Source organism: Varanus komodoensis, unplaced genomic scaffold (assembly GCF_004798865.1).
Source record: "Varanus komodoensis strain SLA01 unplaced genomic scaffold, ASM479886v1 scaffold24, whole genome shotgun sequence".
Classification (NCBI taxonomy): Eukaryota; Metazoa; Chordata; class Lepidosauria; order Squamata; family Varanidae; genus Varanus; species Varanus komodoensis.
In genome coordinates, this window is record NW_025335641.1 from 8,564,767 (window position 1) to 8,584,162 (window position 19,396).

At 43.7% G+C, this 19,396-nt stretch overlaps 1 long non-coding RNA gene across 1 annotated transcript; it reads right to left on the minus strand.

The window, feature by feature from the left end:
* Positions 1-3,373: 3,373 nt before the first annotated feature.
* On the minus strand, positions 3,374-19,100 carry LOC123024472. The gene is made up of 3 exons (XR_006414935.1): positions 18,963-19,100; positions 12,955-12,958; positions 3,374-3,385 (listed from the first exon to the last, which is right to left on the minus strand). It is a non-coding gene; the product is annotated as an uncharacterized LOC123024472 (long non-coding RNA).
* Between the last annotated feature and the right edge of the window lie 296 nt (positions 19,101-19,396).

A 19,396-nucleotide genomic window follows, 5' to 3' on the forward strand; every position in this document is an offset into this window, starting at 1 on the left:
CTGGGAGGGGTGTCTGGGGAATGCAAGCACAATCTGTCCAACATGCCCAAATTCCGATCGTGACGCTGACCCGCGGGGTCAGGGCCCTGAAATGGGGCTGAAATGGGAGGTTGGCGGAATGCTTCAGAATTCAGTGTTTGCTAGGAGAGGGCCCCTGATGCCCGCTGCACGACGGCGCTTCTGCTGGACCCCTGGAAGGGGTATCTGCGGAAGTCAAACAAAATCTGTCCAACATGCCCAAAATTGGGCCGCAACGCTGCCCCGAAAGGGGCCAAAATGGGCAGGGTAGCAGTATGCTGCAAAATTCACAGTGTTTGTTTGGAGAGTGCCCCTGATTCCCTCCGTGCGTTGGTGCTTCTGCCGGACCCCTGGAAGGGGTGTCTGTGGCAGGCAGGCAAAATCTGTCCAACATGCCCAAAATTGGGCCGCGAGGGTCACCCGCAACTCTAGGTTCTCCTTTTTTCTCAAACCAGTGTGATATTTAATTAACTATGCTGCATTACTATTTCAGGCAGATACAGATATCTTTGATATGTTTCACAGAGCATGTTGTGGCTTTGTGTGACTGCATCTCCTGAAAAAATCTGTTTCATGATAGGCATTCTCAATAGATATCGAGAAATATTGTGAACTAAAACGTGTAGAAAACTAGAGATTTTTCCCCTTCTTTGGACTGAAATAGAGTACACCATAAATAGACTCTAGAAATCTGATACTTCAGCTCCCTGCATTCCTGACTATTGGCCATGGAAAGTCTAACATATTGGGCTATACACCTTCTGCCAACCCCTGGTGTGTACACACACTTAGGAGTATTAAAGCTTTTTAGGAATACAGGAAGCTGCTTTATAGCAAGTCAGGGTACATGTTCATCCAGCCAAGTATGATCTATTCTGAGTTCTCTGGGATAAGGTGGCCATAGATTGTATGAAACCAACGGCAGGCCTCTGATGGAATTTCTGTTTGCAGGGCTGCCCAGTCCAAGCTTGTAAAGCAAAAGAACAACAAAGTTTGAGCAGAAATCTGGAAGGTGTCCCTCAACAGCTAGTGACTGGACAGCTGACTAAGCAAAGCACAGAAGCTCCTGGATCATAATTTTACCCACTATAGTGCGATATGCTGCATTTTTGATAAGGGGCACATGTGCTAATTTAATTGGCACCCTCCACTTCTTGCGGGTGAATTGAAAAAACAGCATGGGAAGTAATCTCTGGAGGAAAGACATCTGTTTTCCCAGCAAGCCATGGGTTATTAGAGTGATTCTTCTCTGCAAAAGAATTGCTGGCTCTCAGCCCCAGTGGGGAGTTCTATTGGGAAGGATTTTCTGGTTTATTTTCTAAAAGGTGGTACCAAGCCATGATGATTTTAATAGTATGGAAAGGATTGGGCAAACCCCAAGCCAGCCATGAGGTTGGTGCATTCATCTCTACTCCATCGTCTCCCCTTATGATTGGCACCACCAAGCTATGCATAAACGCAGTTCACAAAAGTGTAAGACACAATTAGGGCTACATGGACACTGTAAAATCCATTCTTTCTGCGGTGCATGGATTGTCAGGCACCTTTCATTCCATCACACATTCTTTGATATCATTGGATTTTGTGCAAATCTACTCCAATATATGTCTGCAAATTTGCACATGCACAAATTAGCATTCTTGAAAATGTGCATCCCCCCTTATATGAATCTCTGACTGGTCAGTGTGTTCATATTATTCCAGTACTTTTCCATTCATGCTGGGTGCCAGTCCAGATCCAGAGCCAATTCAAAGTGTTGGTATTAATGATCAAAGACCTACCTGTAGGCTCTTCTCCTCCCCTATATACCTGTCCAGACCTTAAGAACTTGGTTAGCTGTCCTTATTTAGGAGGCCACACCAAAGGAAGTGAGGTGGATGACTTCTAAGAGAAACACCTTTTGTATTGTGGCACCCTGGTTGTGGAATGAGCTTCCCAAACAGGCTCACCTGGCACCTGTATTGCACCTGAATTGCTGCAATGCACCACCTTTGCATGTTCTCAGGCATTTCAGTCTTTCAGTTTTTGTTGTTTTAAATCCATTTTTGTGTTTAAGTCTTTGTACTGGTTCTAGGTTTTGCTTTGGGTTTCACTTTTATTTTATTGTGTAGTTTTAAACTTTTAAAGGGCATCTTATGTTGTGTTTTATGGTTTTAATTGTTGTGAACTGCTGAGAGAGCTTTGGCTTCTGGGTAGTATAGAAATTTAATAAGTAAATAGAATAGATCGTCAAGGATTTCCAATTCCCAATAGCAGCAACAACATGACCCCCTCCCCTAAAATTAAGTTGTGGAAAGGAAGAAGGTTGGAGTTAACCCAGAGTGGAATTTTATGTGGAAGGATGGTGATCTGCATTTGGATTTGGTACTCAGAACTAATTCCTGGGCCAGAATGTATTTAATTGTCAGCAAGGTTTTTGGGCCAAGTTCTAGCAGGTGGATCTTGAGGTTCCAGTCAAAGGAGGTTGGTAACTCCTGTGTCATTTGGCCGCCTCATCTATCTTAACCTTTCTTTTCGGCTTTATAGGAACTCTCCATGGTGATGAACCTATTTTGGGGGGTGGAGTTCAGCACCATGGACGGCTCCAGTTTAAAAAGCAGATGCTGCAAACCTGGGTTTTGTTCTCCCACGGTGTGCAAAGAAACATTTCTTCATGCACTGCTGTGTTTCCTTCTGTGTGATGAGCTGCACCTTCAGAACGACTCTTTTCTGCTCATCCAGCAAAGCTGCAGCAGTCCTGTCCTCTTTTACATCTTGTCATCACCAGCATTCTCTCAGCAGGAGTTCCAATAAATCCTAACATATATTAGCAGATTAACCTATCTTGGACATGTCGCATTATTTTTTACAAGGAAATATGTGTGCATACCTTTTAACACCCCAATTCATCAACACACACACAGATAGAGACAGAGAGACAGAATAACAGCAACCCACTGAGAACAACATGAATCAAAATGCTGGAAATAAAATCTGAGCAGATTTCAAATGAATTGGCAAGATCTTCTGCCCCCTTTAGCTTGAGGACTAAATCACCCTTTATGTCACCAAGCACTTAGCATATTCTTTTTTCCCCCCATTCCCGAGAAGGTTAATTTTAGATACAACAAGAAAAACTGTTCTCTTGGTGAGAGAGTGGATGCAATATATGGAAAAAGCTGCAGCTGATGCACTGTCCTTTCTGCAACATGCTTATTAATAGGGGATGTTGTTTAGATGCCATTGCTTCCCCTGCATTTCAGGATGAAACCTGGAGCAGTTTTTGTGCTGTGAAGTTGAAAAAGATGGACCTACTGTTTGACTGTCATAAGCATTGCAACCCAGCTTCTTCCCACCTTAAAAATGGAGGTGACAGACATACCAGCATCTGGGCATCATTTCAGGTGGCATTCTTGGTTTTCACTTCATGCTTCGACTCTGCTGCCCACTAAAGTCTGTCTGTCAGTGCATCCGTTTCACACTCAGCTTAGTAAGTGACCATCCTGCAAATGTTCAAAAAAGGAACTCAGAGCTCCTCTGGATATTGAGGTGCGGGCATTATATGACCTCTTAGCACCTTCCAGTGAGTGTCCTGCACACATAGACCTTCCCAATTCTAGATCCAGTATATAGACACTTATTGCATGGGAACTGAAGAAACGCATGTGTTTACAAATCAGTGAAATATCTCTCCCCATCCTCAAAGTGGGGCATTGTCTATATCTGTTTAGTAGATGTTCTGCCAGGGCTGGCCTTGAAGCAGTTGCTTCAGGCAGCACATGGATCATAAAAGGGTTTTGGAGGAGAGGGTCATGAGCTGCATGGCTTGATCTGCACTCTGTACTTGCTGCCTTCAGGTGTGGTGGACCATGTTGTCCCATCGCCAGTGTCAAAGTACACATCAGCTTCCTGTCCAGTATGAAAGACAGTAGCAATCACATACCCTTGTATCACATACTGACATAGAGGAAGGGTATTTACTTCACTAACTACTCCTGATGAACTGATTTGGCAAGTTGCAGATGTAACGTGCTAAGTATTTTTAGTTGGTTCATGACTGCATGTCCCCACGCATTTCTTTCTGAAATCAGTGCCTTTCCAGCAAAAGCCAGATACCCCACCAGGGGGCAGAATGAGACAAGTATTCACTGAAAGTGATAGCTGAGAAAAAGGGGGAAAGTAAAATACATACTCCAAAATCCCTGCAGCTGGCTAAACCAGTGGAGCTACATGAGGACTTTTTTTTTCTTTTTTGAAACAGTAGTTTTGTCTGATAATTAATTATTTTGCCTACTTTTGAATCAACCCATCTATGTTACTGAGACATTTTTGTAAGCTATAATTTAAAGAAGTGATGAAAATGTTGAGTTTGCATGTTAAGTCTGGATCTTTCTTGGCTGTAACACTAACCATCTTGGCCTGCAAAATGTTTTCATCCAGTCTAAGCTCTGTTTTGTTGTTACAATATATTTGGAACCAAGTAACTTGGTCATTTCCCCTTTGATCTATCCTTCTTGGGAGACCATTTTAAATAATGTGCTAATGTGCTAATGTGTAGGGGCATTTCAGTAGAGACCAAGAGCAAGCCAGGCAAATGTGCTAATAAGAGTTCAATTTGTCATTTTCATTCCTGCTTCTCTCTCTCTCATGCATCTTTAAAAATAAATTTGATAAAGCAGAGGGGAATGGAGAATGAATGAGCAGTGCCACAGCCAGGAATGTTAAACTCACAGCAATGGAACCTTTTAGATGGCCATATGCCTGTTGTGAATGTCACTATTTACATTTCTCATCCCTGCCCCCATTTCATCTTTTAAAACTGCTTCAACATACCCAACGCATTAGAGGAATGCAGTAGCAAAAAACAAACAAAATCTGTTTGCCCACTCTGATTACAACGAAATGGTGGTGGTTGTGGGGTGAGAAATGCTCTCAAGTGCAGTTTGATATTGGAAACTCATTGAAATCACAGCCCCATCATGACTATGAGAGTTTATCAGCCCAGGGGCTGACCTGTTTGCCCTATCACCTGCCATTCTTTAGGGGGTTATTTGTGTTGGATTGTTGGATTTCAGCCCTGAGGTTTAGCCCCAGTTGCACAACTGGGAGAGAGAGAAGGCTGGGAACAAGCAGGCTTGGGAGAGCTTTAATTTCTTTTTGGAAGTACAAGAAGATATTCTTCTTCTATAATACAACACAATCCTTTCTGTGTTTCATTCCTTATTTAGCTCTGTACATATGTTTACAAGAGTTATCAGCCTACAGCCATTTTTATTATCCCACTTGTCAACAAAACCTGTTAAGATACAGGGCACACCAACAGCCTGGAAGGAAAATACATGACACTGGAACAACCAGGACACCCACAGGAAATTATGATGGGGGGCGCAGCCACAGCAGTCTGTGGCTATAATTTGCATGCATAGCACACACAAACACAGCGTACCATACCTGTACAGCTTTCTGGTGTGTACACACTTGACTTTTCACTGTGTGCAATTACCCAGTTTATTTCAGTAACAGTGCAGCTTCTACACTGTTGGAATTTTGAAGTGCATTTTGAATATTCTTCTGGAACTGCATATTTTAACTTGAACTGCACATTTTGTATAGAGTTGCACAATTTAAAAAAGGCCCTGATAGCATCAGAAGATTTCTGGTAGGTCTGGTGACAATACAGACTGTGTTTTCACACCCACACCAAAAAACCCACAGTTCCTGCCATGATTCCCTTCATCTCCCGTGGCCCTTTGGGCCAAAGGCCATTACAGGGTTGAAGGGCATGGTTAGTATCAAAGGGCAGGGTTGAAGGCTGCCGGTGAGGGAAAAGGTGGAAATTGCTTCGTTTGCAGTCCACTGCTACATTCTGCATGCACAATAGATTTGGGTGCCTTCACAAGAACTTTCTTTACTTCTCCTCCACGCATGTGTGGAGCTGTGTGACATGCTGTCTCAGCCCCAAGGCCAGCAGTAAGCGGGGAGTGTTCGTATGGGCCTCCTGCAATAACAATGAAGTGGTGGGTTCTCTCTCAGTCTCATAGTTCCCTCTCCATTTCCCCAGAAACCAACAACAGTGGCTTATGCTGCATAGTTGCAGTTCTAACACACCCCTTCACAAACTGGGAAAGCCTACTTTGCAGGACTGGTGTGACCCACACTTCAGCAGCCACCGTCCTTCAGATGTAGGGGCATTTCACTAGAGACCAAGAGCAAGCCAGTCACAGAATTCATTCCTTATCACTATATATGGGTGTGAAAATGGACAGTGAAGAAAACTCACAGGAAGAAAGTTGATGTGTTTGAAACATTGTGCTAGAGAATTTTGTGGATACCCTGAGCTGACGGAAAGACAAAAAAATGGGTCCTAGGTCAAATCAAGCCAAAGCTTCCCCTGGAAGCAAAAATGACAAAACGGGGGCTGACATACTTTGGATGCATCATAAGAAGGCAAGAGTCACTAAAGAATACAATCATGCTAGGGAAAATTGAGGGCAGAAGAAGAAAAGGAAGACCAAATAAGAGATGGATTGTCTCCATAAAGGAAGCCACAGCTTTCAACTTGGAAGAGCTGAGTGCCATTTGCATGGATAGAACATTTTGGAGGACTTTTCATTCAGAGGGTAGCCGTAGATCAGAGATGACAACACATAGCAACCACAGAATCTCTTTATGTGACAGGGATCTTTCTTTTTCCCTTCTGTTCTCTTTCAGTACTTTCCCAGCCTTTGTGGGTGAAAGCCTAGGATTGATTGATTGATTGCATTTATATACCGCCCCAATAGCCCAGAGGGTTATCTGGGTGGTTTACAAACATTAAAACCCCACCAATCCTAAAACAAATAAATTGGCTACACCACGAGTGAAAAGCACCACGATTTTAAGGTGCTTTTGCATACAAACATTAAAAGTCCAGTCATATGCATGTTTATGGGGTGTGTGTGGTGTTAAGCCACAGAAGCTAATGTATAGAATGAGTGCATCTGAGTTTATAAGGCTGGGATTGGCCTTACACATACTATCTTCCCTCCACTTTCCGGAGAAGCACCATTCCTGTGTTCTCCTCCGTCTCACCACACCTGAGGCCTGGAAAACAACTGATTAACTTTAAAGCAAACTGAGCCAGGGGCTGAAGTCCAGCGGAACAGGACTGGAAGTCTGTGGTTTGCGTAGCCACAGTCAGTGGCAACATTATTTGCCTCAAGAGCCAGGCACTCCCACGGGCTACCAAAGCAAGGGCCTAACGGTTTGTAGCACTGCCCCATTGCCCTTTGGGCTTCCAATTCCTCCCTCAACAGGCACCCAGCACAGCCCAGCCACCGGTTCCCTCTATGAGATTTGTTGTGAATACTTTCTGTGCCACTGCAGCATCTGGGCCTTCTGCAAGGCTGCTAAGATCTTTCTCATTGTCTCTCATAGGCTCTCTTTGGACTCCCACAATCCAGCCATGTTCACCAGCTGAGTTTGCCATCACCCAGTCTGTGTACTCCATCTGTCTGTGGTCTGTTGGCCAGTTTAGGTAACATGTGCCCTCTAGAGCTTTTAGCATACAACTCCCATGATTCTCTCTATTGCCAGTGCTGACTAAGACTGATGGGAGTTTTGGACAAAAACACTTGGAGATCCACAAGTTGTCTGCCCAGAATTATATAGTATATGAAGATATAAAAATCAGGACTGTGATGTAAAGAAATGAGACTGCAGTGGTCATTGCAGGGAGCCTGAATGGATTGGATTGTCCAGTTCAGACAAAACTGCTAAGTACGATTCTCTAATATGAACAGGGCATCAAGCTAGAGAGAGTCTGAGCAGTAGGCAAAGTCATGGTAGGAGCTTCCCTTATGGGTCAGTCAGCAAAGGCTGGGTGATGCCGTGCCGTATGAATGACCGCAGCTTATCGCTGGTGTCTCACCTCAGGATTTACAGAGATGAACTGAAGCTCTCCCAGATGCAGTACTTGACGACACCCAGTCTCTCATTTTTGCATTTTTTCTTTGTGATGATGTGACCTGAATCTAAGACTTACTTCCCAGAATATAAGGAAACACACACACACACACACACACACACACACACACACACAGAGAGAGAGAGAGAGAGAGAGAGAGAGAGAGAGAGAGAGAGAATTGATCCCTTTTTTTAAGAATCTTTAGACCTAAGCCACATGTCTTGCCTCACCTTCGATTCTTTCTCAAAAAGAATCTGCCAACCGAGTCCCGTTTACATCAGCCTTAGATGGTGATGCAAGGAATGTAGACTCCAAATATGCCTTCATGTGGGCAGTGATCTTGACAGGCTGCTATGTTTCATGACTCTTGCCGTGACATATATTCTGCATTCTCTCTGCTTTTGCACTTTCCCTCTTCTGTGAGGTAATTTCCCAAAAGGCTGGTGTACCTCCCCTGCTTTCATTTAAGAGTTTTACAGAATTCTGCAAAGGAAAATAGCTGGATTGTGGTTTGTTTCATTCACTCTCCATGGCTTGCAAAGGGGGAAAAACCTAACTGCAGGTAACGGATGATTAAAAGCAGAGGTTAATCTTCAGTTGTGATATCAAATATTTACACAAGGATTATTAATATTGATATTTCTGATTTCATCTTCCTACTTAGTTGGGCTTAGTGCTTTTTGGAAACAATACTCCATGTTGCATTTACTCTCCATCATGAAAAATGTAAATGCAGGGTGAATAAAAGGAACTGCCCATAAAAGTTTAATCACCGGCATTGCTCATACAAGTGAAATGCAGGCACTTTAAAATAAAATTCCTCTGTATATGCCCTGTGCACAAATAGGTATGTTCTAGAAAAAGCTCCATTGCAGTCCCACTGATTTTAATTGGAAAGCGCTACACGTGTGTTTCATGCTCCCATTTAAGTTACTTCGATTGAGGAACTTTACCTTTAGCTGGACTGAACCTCTTGCAAAGTTTAGACTGGTGACCCTCAGCACTTCCTCAAATAAAGCAACCAATGAACTTTGGTTAAGATTCAGCCAATGTTGAATTCTTTATTATTTATTGTATTTCTATCCTGCCTTTTTTCCTTATGGGGAAATCAAGGCAGCTTACACAATTTCCCTCCTCAATCTTATCCACACAACAGCAACCCTGCGAGGTAGGCTGGGCTGGGACTCCGTGATCCAGAGACACCCTGGGAAGCTCCATGGCTGAATGGGGATTAGAACCCAGTCCTGCACTCTTAACTGCTATACCACACTGGCTTTAAATACCCATTAGTTTACCTGGGAGAGTTGGGCATGTGTCTAAAGGACCTCCATTGTAACGAATTCTGCTTCCCTCCAGCCAGATCATATCTGAGTTCACACCCTTGTCCCTTTCTACTCAACCTGGCAAAGCAGCAATGACAGAGCAAAGGGATCACCTGTATTCCAAGGATAAAGCTAAAAGCTAGAGCTGGGTGGATCCCAGGGTCAATTTCTTGTGCTGTGTATATTGTTAAGTTGCACACATACGCCCCAAATGTGAAAAATAGGAAACTGTGTTTGTAATTGAGCATTCTTTTTCTAAAGACACGATCAAGACCTCATGAAAGTGAAGATAGCATTAAAATAGGTGCACTGTGCTTATTGAAAGCTCAGAAGCAAAGTGAGGAGGGGTGCAAGTTAAGGGCATTAAAGCTTCCCCTGCATGCAGAAAGATCCAGCTCCACTAGCAGGCATCCCTAGCTAGTGCTAAGCGATGGGCCAGTACCTCCCAAGCAGTGCAGCTTGCAGTGACCCTAAAAGGTGAGCTCTGTATGATTCTCATGCTCAGCACAAACTTCCCTTGCTCTTTGGTGCATTTAAACAGAATAATTTATGGGAAGATAACTTTTTAAGTTTTTTTCTCAAACCGATGACTCAACTGGGTTGGGCAACCTTCTGGGCCTGACCAAAAAAATGTGAATTTCCCATGGACAGTCCTGCACTTTTTAGGGAAATTTGCACATTTTTGGAAGTGTACATTTGTGCATCAGTGCACTTTTCAATATGAATGCAAGTTCAGGAAAAATGCAATTGCATCAATGCATAGGTGGTGGCAAGAAAAATGCCTAACCTTCTGCAAAAGAAAGATGGATTGGAGTTAACAAATTCCATGTATCCTGGCTTCCCCCAGATCTCAGCACCCTGCAAACTCCCTGAGATCAGGAAATGGGACCTGTAGAAGGTGGGGGAGGTCAATCTAGCAACGCCTAAGCTGAAAATTTGACTGCCTGGGTTCATTGATGGGGGAGGGAGAGTTAAAACTTCTGGCTTCACAGGACTCCCGAGCCAGATTACTGTTTCCCCACAGCAGGGCAAAAGGAACCTCAGCTGCTTTAAGATGCCAGTGTAGAGTGCCCCAGGCTGGTCCGTATAAACCAGTGTTCTTCTTTACTGGGGGTTGTCAGTAATTTCTGAAACCAGTTCCTGGTGAAGTATTCTTTTTCCCTTATCTGTAAAACATGGGGATACCTTTAAAAAAGTTCTGCTCTTTGTATGAATTGTTAAAGATCACTGAGTTGCTGAAGAATTGCTCCTGGGGCAAAAAGGCTGGGTGTATCATATCTTTAGTACCTACCCAAAACTGCTGCATGCCCGGGAAATTATAGTTACCGGGATTGTCATTTCACATGCTCAGGAGTCTACATTTGTCACCGAAGTTACTTGACTGTAGAGCAATTATGTGAGCCTAACATTATTTTTAACTTAAAGAGCAAGTGTCTTCATCTTGGCTTTTAAAATGGAGCAAGACAGGCTGTTGCAGCCACGTCAAGAAAGACAGCATGAGACAGATGGAGTACAGCCACAGCCTTTAGCAATGTGCTATAGGAATGAGGCTCAGATAATAATCCTTGGGGTGAGAATCGGGATGTTTTACCAGCATCTCTCTCTCTCTTTCAGGTGTGGAATGCAGAAGGGCATGCCACCCTGATTTTGCTGCGTTTTATTATAGACAAATTTGGGGATTGAGCAAAAATGTCAGGGAAGTGAGAGTCAGCCAAAAAAGAGGGGGAAACTGGAAAGTTCACTTTTCTTTAAAGACAGTTTGCTTGGTAAAATTTCCATAAAGGTAATAGATTTGAGTATGCACCATTTCACCACAGGGGCACAGTTGAATTCTACAGGCACTGTCAAGAATTTAGCCCAGCACGTAATACGTGCCAGTTGATGCTGTAAATGCCATTTCTCTCATGCGCTCCATGTCCACTCCCAGCAAATACCAGCACGGTTGTTGTGCGGGCATGGCCATTTTCACAAGCATGGCACAATCAAGCACTGTGAATCTAAAATTAAATGTTATCCAGGTTTGTCAAGCTAAGCTGGAAAGGTGTGTGCCTGGGGGTACTTTTTGCAAACATGGTTTAGCAGCGTTGAAAAGTAGGCCTTTCAGTTATGGTTCAGCACTGCCTCTAAAGGAATTGAGCATGTCTACTCACTATGTCCTTAGAAGCGGATGCTTTGCTGCAGCAATCTCTTAGACTGAGCCCAAGGTTTTATCTTGGACTGGAGTAAAAGGTAAAGGTTCCCCTGCACATGTGTGCTGGTTGTGCCCGACTCTGGGGCCGGTGCTCATTTCCGTTTGTAAGCTGAAGAGCCAGCATTGTCCGAGGAGACTTCCATGGTCCCATGGCCGGCATGACTAAACTTTAGAGGTACCTATTTATCTACTCCCCTTTGCATGCTGTTGAATTGCTAGGTAGGCAGAGGTGGGACAAAGCAACTGGTGCTCACATGGATTTGAACTGTTGACCTTCTGATCAACAGCCTAGTCTCCCAACGGTTTAACCTGCATCCCTACTAGAATAGCTGCTGGAGTAGCTTTTGTTAAATTATGAGGGCAGTAAGATGCTTTTCTGATTAAACGGAAATGAAGCATTAACTGGATTATATAATCTTGGGGAAGGGGTTAAGGGAAAAAAAGAATTGTGCGTGTGAGAGAGGGAGGGGGAGGAGGAGAGAGAGAGCGGGAGAGAGAGAGACCTTCCACCAACCTGAAATGCCCAATAAGAATATAGCATATTCGGTGGGAACAGCTGGCTAGCTTTTGGGGGCAGTGGTGGAAAACAAATGGGGAGGTGGAATGCAAGAAGGCATGGCTGCCTGGAACACTAAACAGTGCTTCACACAGCATCATTTGGCTATCGGTTGCAATTATTCCAGTTTTCATAGATTATAGATGTGTGCCTATATGTGTGTGGTGCTTCTTCCCACTGGGGTTGGTTCAAATATTTGTTCTTTGAGAGCAAAATACTGTATATACCTCTTCAGAGGTAATTTCCATTGAATTCAATGGACATTACTTCCAGACTGACTTTTCTGGCAAGAGCATTCCATGATTAGATGCAAGCAATAGTCTTGTTCACTGTCCTAAAATACGTGATCACAACTGTGTGGAGTGACCAGGACTGGGGCTCATGACCCTCCCTGCTATCCTTGCATTGCAAACATTGAAGAAAGCATCCTTCTCTACCCCCTGAGTCGGAGCCTGGTCCATCAGGGCTGTGGTTCAGAATGCCTCCAGAGGGCCACTGAGATAGTTGCCCACTGTGGTCGGTCCCAGTCTGTCCCAGATTGTCACTCACCATATTTTGCTCTTGCTATCAGAAGGCTATAAAAGATAGGAATAAGTCAACATTCTCAGTGACCGCCCCCTGCATATGAAAAGTGTAGTGATCTTTGCTACGCTAGAGGGTATGAGGTTAAATATTCTTATCCATGGCCTGGAAATGTGGCTTTCACTTCATTAATCAATTAGAAGCCATCTGCTACAAAAGGAGGCAGTTACATCAGATCAAGTTATTTCCTTTGGTATCTGCCAACTCCCCATTTTAAGATGTGTACAGAAATAATGCTCTGTTAAATTCAATCATTTTGATGGTCATGCTTTTGTCGTTTTCGATTGCATGTTTATTTTAGGGCATTCTTTTCATGAGGTGCCAAGGAGAATTTTAGAACTAGTGCATGAAAGGCAAGCACAGTGCTGAGGTCAAGATCTGTGTGATTTCCCCCCACCCACCTAGTCGACATCTTTTTAATGCTTATTTTTATCCATGTTCCTCTTCCATGGTTATTTTAGGGCCAAACAAGATTTGATGGCAAAAGAACCATGTTCAGATTTATTAGAATAATTACAGGGATTTCTTAACATTGTGGCAAAATTTTTCTGTACAGTGCCATCAAGTAACTCACCATAAGACAGTGGGACTTAGATCTTGCAATGAAATTTAGGATTATGGCATTAATAAAGTATCTTCAACAAATCTTAAAATGCCTGGGCTAATAAAAAGACCTTCAGTTGGTGCCCAAAGCACAGGTATGAAGCAGGCCATTTTGGGGAGACAGTACGTTCCACAATCTGGGCATCATTGCTAAAAAGTAGAAAAGATGAGGGAGATTAAAATACATGCAAAACTGTCTTTCCTAACAAACTTCTAAGGCACAATCCTATGCAAACTTAGACAGAGACATGCTAAACATGCACAGGACAGCACTGTAAAACTTATTTCACTGTTTTAACAATATAACATTAATCATTTAAACAATTTAGCCTATACAATTGCATACTGTCTGCCATATAACTTTTCTCAGAGCTGGTACCCCCTCTGTTTAGGAGGGGGCTGATCACTCCTGTGTCAGTGGAGCCCTTCATCCATCACTTTGAACATCATAGGAACTATCCATGGTCCTGAAATGCATCTCAAAAATAGATTCGTCATCATGGAGCTTCATGATGAGCTTCTATGAAGCTTCTATGAAACTCAGTGGATGAGTGGCCCCACTGAGTCACCAGCCTTCTCTAAGTATCTGTAAACTGGGTGAAAATAACCAGGACCAGACCAGCAGCCGTACATAAGCAATGGACAAATTCCTCCCATGAAGGTGGTGGCATCTTTGAGATGCAGAAGTACACCTTGAATTGACTGCTGTGTATGCCTGCAGAAACCTCTTCCATATATTTTTCACTACAGCTCACATCAGACCTAGCCAGTATGGTCCATCGACAGGGATGATGGGAGTTGTAGTCCAAAACACCTGGAGAGCATATGACAACAATTCAGGCTTTTCATTTCTAACTGTAACACTTTGCTCTACCTAGGTGAAAACCCCTTGCTCCACCTCCCCATGTACCTTCTGCAGGTCTGGGCAGTGCATGGCTTGCAAGCACATGCTGACCATGTCCTCTACAGTGACCTTTTCTGCTGCTGTGGCCGTGGCAAAACATGGCTGAATTTCAATGGCAAACCATGATGGTGGTCTAAAGGGACCAGCTTTCCTTTAAAAACAAAGTGCATTTGTTTAGACCACTGCTGCATTTTGCTGATTGTTTTCCTGCTTCAGTGGTGTATGATGCCAGGAGAATAGGTCATTGGAGGTTCTGCAGGGGGTGGAATAGGTCCCTGAAGACTCCAGAGTTGCCCATCTTTGATGTAGTGCTTAAGCACATCTGCTCAGAAGTACTTCTGAGTTCAAAGACATTTTTTCCACTGTGAGTGTTCAGAATTGGCGTGATTGTTGTTTTCCCTTGCTGCAAGTCCCTGAAATGTTCTGCACCATCAGCTCCGTCCTTATTCAAAGAGGCTGCCTGGTCAGTGGCACCCTGCCAAGTATGGAATAAGAAAAAAGGAGCGCTTCCGAAGTTTTATCAAGGGAGGAATTTTGGAAAGCGGTCTGGCCAGGGAAGGCTTGGAGTCCTCAGTGATGCTCCTCCTCCACTTTCTCTTGGAAATGTGAAGGTTTACGCTCAAGGAGTCTACTCTAGATTTTAGAAAATCACATCACCCATCTGGGTCTTCTATTATTTCAATTCATTAGCAAAGTAATGAACTAGAACCAAAATCAACTGTCAATAAAATATTGTGAGGGAGGAGCTAATTGCCAAAAATCATGAACAGCGCAATCCTATGTATGTTATTTTGGAAGTAAGTCCCACTGTGTTCAGTGCATCTTCCTCCTTCACAGGTGTGTTTGGGACTGTAGTCATTTTATGCCCGGTTAAGGAAAAGTGTTCCTACCTGCAGAGGAACTCAAGCCTATGTAATGCAAATTGCACTTGCTATGCAAGTGATTGCCAGGGGTGTGGAATCTATGGCACTCTTGGACTCTGATTTCCATCAGCTTTAGTCACCATAGAGAATGATTAGGGATTATGGGAGTTGGAATCTATCTATTGCTGGAGCACCACAGGTTCCCAACTTCATTCAGTGCCTCTGACATACACTGGGAAGTACTCTTTGAACAAAAATGACTCAGCTGATGTATAATATAGTCCATAATATGCGGAGGCTCAGGTCTGCTGCTACCCTGTGAGACAGAAAAAAAAGAAGGTATTATGGCTCGCCACTTAGGCTGTCAGCTTTTCCACCACCCTGCTGCTCTTGTACCCTTAACAGAAACTAGAACTGCAGACATTAGCAGGCATTTAATTTCTCTTTGCTATGAAAAATGTTACCTTCTGATTTCAGCCCAGCAAACTGCTATTGAAGGCACAAGAGAAGGCTTGGGAGGATTTTCTAGTCAGCTGCTAGGCACAAAATGCTCCTTTAAGCACTGAGCTTAGTGTTGCTTTTGTAAAAAAAAAATCCAGATAATTATAATATTGGGTCCTATAAATGTACATGGAGTGGGTATGATTGGCCTGCAATCAGACTGGCTTTTGATGGATGCTGGTGAACAATGTTGATAGAAATTCACTTCATTTCCCCCTTTTTCCTATGGTGGCACTGTTGACCCCCTGAAAAAGCTACCTGGAAATTTGAAGGGGGGACCTGTGATGTGTTGGGGGGAAGAGAACTCCACACAGTGGGCAGAGGGGACCTTCTGCAAACATGGGCATTCCTCTCCAGGAAAATCCTTTCCTCTCTTGGAAGGCAGATCCTGGTCCTGTGCTTCTGTATTTCCCTGAAAAACAGCATTGATGCTGAGTTTGGAGATTAAAGAGTAACAGATCTTTTGGGGGTGGGGGGAGGGTAAGAAAGAAATGATCATCATCATCATCATCTATAAGAACATTTCTGCAAGATCACAACATCTGTTCACCCTGTATGAGTCTTTTAGCAGGAGGTTTTCAGGATGAGTCTTAGAATTAAAAACATCTTCCAGGCCTCATTCCTAATGAGTTCTGGCAAATATATTGCTGCCAGTTTTTGTCTTTTCGAGGAGAAATGATAATTTTAAAGAAACACCTAATACTGTATAGTGCAGCACAGCCCTGGTTTTTCACTGGGCAACCAAGCAGAAACAGAGCACTTGAAATATAATGCACATATTATGTTCCATATGAATTTAGTATGCACATTCCGAAGTTGTTAAAAGCCCTGAAAGTGGCATTCTCACTGAGTCATTCAAGGCTGGCTTAGCAATTTTCCATGCTCTCTGTTTTATTGGGTTTACTGAAGGGGCTTTTTCCCCTTACAGAGAGAAAACAGGAAGGATTTCATACAAAGCCGCCAAGCTGAAGGATAGCTCAGTGAAAATGAGGGCCCAGAGTGCAACTGGCAGTTTCCATGCTGGGAATCATTAGGAAAGGAATTGAAAATAAAACTGCCAATATCATCATGCCCTTATACAAAGCTATGACGTGACCATGCTCTGAATACTTGGCACAGCCCTGGACACTGAACTATAAAAAGAACTGGAAGGAAGGTTCAGAAAAGGGCAATTGAATTGATCGAGGACAGAAGAACAGCCTTGTGGGGATAGGTTGAACCAAACAGGTTTGCTTAAAAAAGGTAAATAGGGGGAACGTAAACTAGGTCTGATGTGAAAAAAGTGGATAGGGAGATGTAGGGCTACAGGGATGATGGCCAGATTGCAGGGAAAGCCGTATGAGGCGAGACTGAGGGAACTGGGTCTCTTCAGCCTGGAGAAGAGGAGATTCCAAGGGGATCTGTTGGCGACATACAAGTATGTGAGGGGGTGTTTTCGCCTGCAGAGGAGAGCAGAACACACTCCAACGGAGCAAAGCTGAGGGAACCAAGGTTCCATTTGGATGCCAGGAAGCACTTCCTGACACTCAGGACCCCGAGGGTATGGAATGGGCTTCTATGGGAGGTGATTGAGGCCCTGTCGGTGAGGGTGTTCAAGGATAGCCTGGACATACACATGGTAGGCATGTCATGAGTGGAGCTGGCTGGAGCCTGGGGGTCAGACTAGCTGGACTCACTCTGTTTCTATGTTCTTGTCTCTCTCTCATAACACTAGAATTTAGGTTCACCTTGGTGGGAGATTCACAAAAGACCCAAGGAAGTACTTTACTCATTCAGTGCATAATTCAACTGTGGAAATCACTACTACAGGTTGTAGTGATGGTTACCATCTTGGATGGCTTTAAAAGGGGTGTAGACAAAGGGATAAGGTAGTCAATAGCTACTAGTCATAGATATGCTACCTCTCGTGTTAAAGGCACAACGCCTCCCATTATGAGTTAATAGGAGAGATCCTGACACATTTGGCTGAATGAACGAGCAAACCTTCCTCAAGATTTACAGCGAGTTGCAGTGAAGATGCGAATTGTGTTCCTCTGAAGGCACTTAGGCTTGTTCTTCAGAGCTGATTTGTGAGTGCAGGTGGTGGCACATGAGCATTGCTGGCACGCCCGCCATCGCATCTCCTCCAGCCTTTGCACCGTCTTTCACTGCCAGCCTAGAGCTACGGGGAGCTCCCGGACCTTCAATAGTATCGCTGAGGTTTGTTGCCCTACAAGCTGAAAATGTTCACTAAGCAATCTTCTCCTCTTTTTAGCTAATAGTGATTATATTGTGATTCATGTGATTCAATTACAATATTTTAATAATATTCCAATATTTTAATTATTATAATTACGATACTTTAATAATTATTTCCATCCTATCTTTCCATAAAAATTGTGCTCAAGGCTTTTGAAAACATTATATCCCATTATGATCTTTTAATAATATTCCATTTTTAAGTGTTAAGTTTGAAACGAAAAACAAATGAAAGCATTTGCTGAATATTTCAGCAGTCAGACAGTTTCTAAATACAGCAGGATTCCCACATATCACCAGACTGCCCACAAAGAATTTCACAAGTGCACAACAGAGTGTGGAATCATTTCTTAATATGAAAAAGATCCATTTTTTTTTCTGTCACTTTCAACTTTATCACTTCAGTGGGTTGAAGCGAGGATAAAAATGGACAGGAAACCATGTGCACCCTCTGGAACTCCTTGGAGGACATGCAGGATATAAATCTATTAAGGATTTAAAAAAAACAGATAGACTGACCTATGGGCTGGAAGGATATTTTTGTGCTTGTGAAAGGAATTAAGATGCTAGAAGGGCACATGCATTGCACTAAGCCTTTCTGTCAGAGGACAGTCCTTTATTTGAAGAAATGCCCAGTTCAAAAGCTAATTAATCCTGTGAAGGAAGAGCCTGATGATGGGGCCAAGTGGCATCACCTGGACAGGACACTGCACAGGCAACTGTCACCTGGTCATAGTTTTTCTCATCATAATGAGGTGTACCACATTCTTCCTAAATTTTCATCTATGCCTAACACTTAAGGAATGCATGTTTTACCCAAATCTGTATCAATTTTTTGCTCCCTCCCTCCCCCCCTCCCCCCCCCCCCCTCTCTCTCTCTCTCTCTCTCTCTCTCTCTCTCTCTCTCTCTCTCTCTCGTAATTCCCAAGTAGCCGCCATGATGACTTGGCGAAGCACTGTGGCTGGTAAAGGACCACTTCCTCAGCACAGAACCTAGGCAGCCATTTTGGGCAGTTTGGGAAATTGGAGAAACTGTCCTCAGCATCACCACAAAATTACCACCATGGGAGGCAAGGCAGAGTGACCTGCCTAAATGACGGATACAAGGCAGAGAGGGGTGTGTGTGTGTGTTGTGTGTGTGTGTGTAGGGGTCTGAATCCCAACACACTAATGACAGCCCCAACAGACCTATTTTGCAGCAATCCTGATTGCCAGGAAGAGAATGTTTTAATTGAGAAAAAAGTAGGAGGAGTACAGCACCTTGTGGTTGTTAGTCGTGAAATCGTATCCGACCCATCGCGACCCCATGGACAACATTCCTCCAGGCCTTCCTGTCCTCCACCATCCCCTGGAATCCACTTAGGCTCACGCCAACTGCTTCAGGGACTCCATCTAGTCACCTCATCCTCTGCCGTCCCCTTCTTCTTTTGCCATCTATTGTTCCCAGTATTAGGCTCTTCTCCAGGGAGTCCTTCCTTCTCATTAGGTGGCCAAAGTATTTGAGTTTCATCTTCAGCATCTGGCCTTCTAAAGAGCAGTCAGGGTTGACCTCCTCTAGGACTGACCGGTTTGATCGCCTTGCAGTCCAAGGGACTCACAGGAGTCTCCTCCAGCACCACAATTCAAAGGCCTCAATCCTTTTGTGCTCAGCCTTCCTTATGGTCCAGCTTTCACAGCCATACATTGCAACTGGA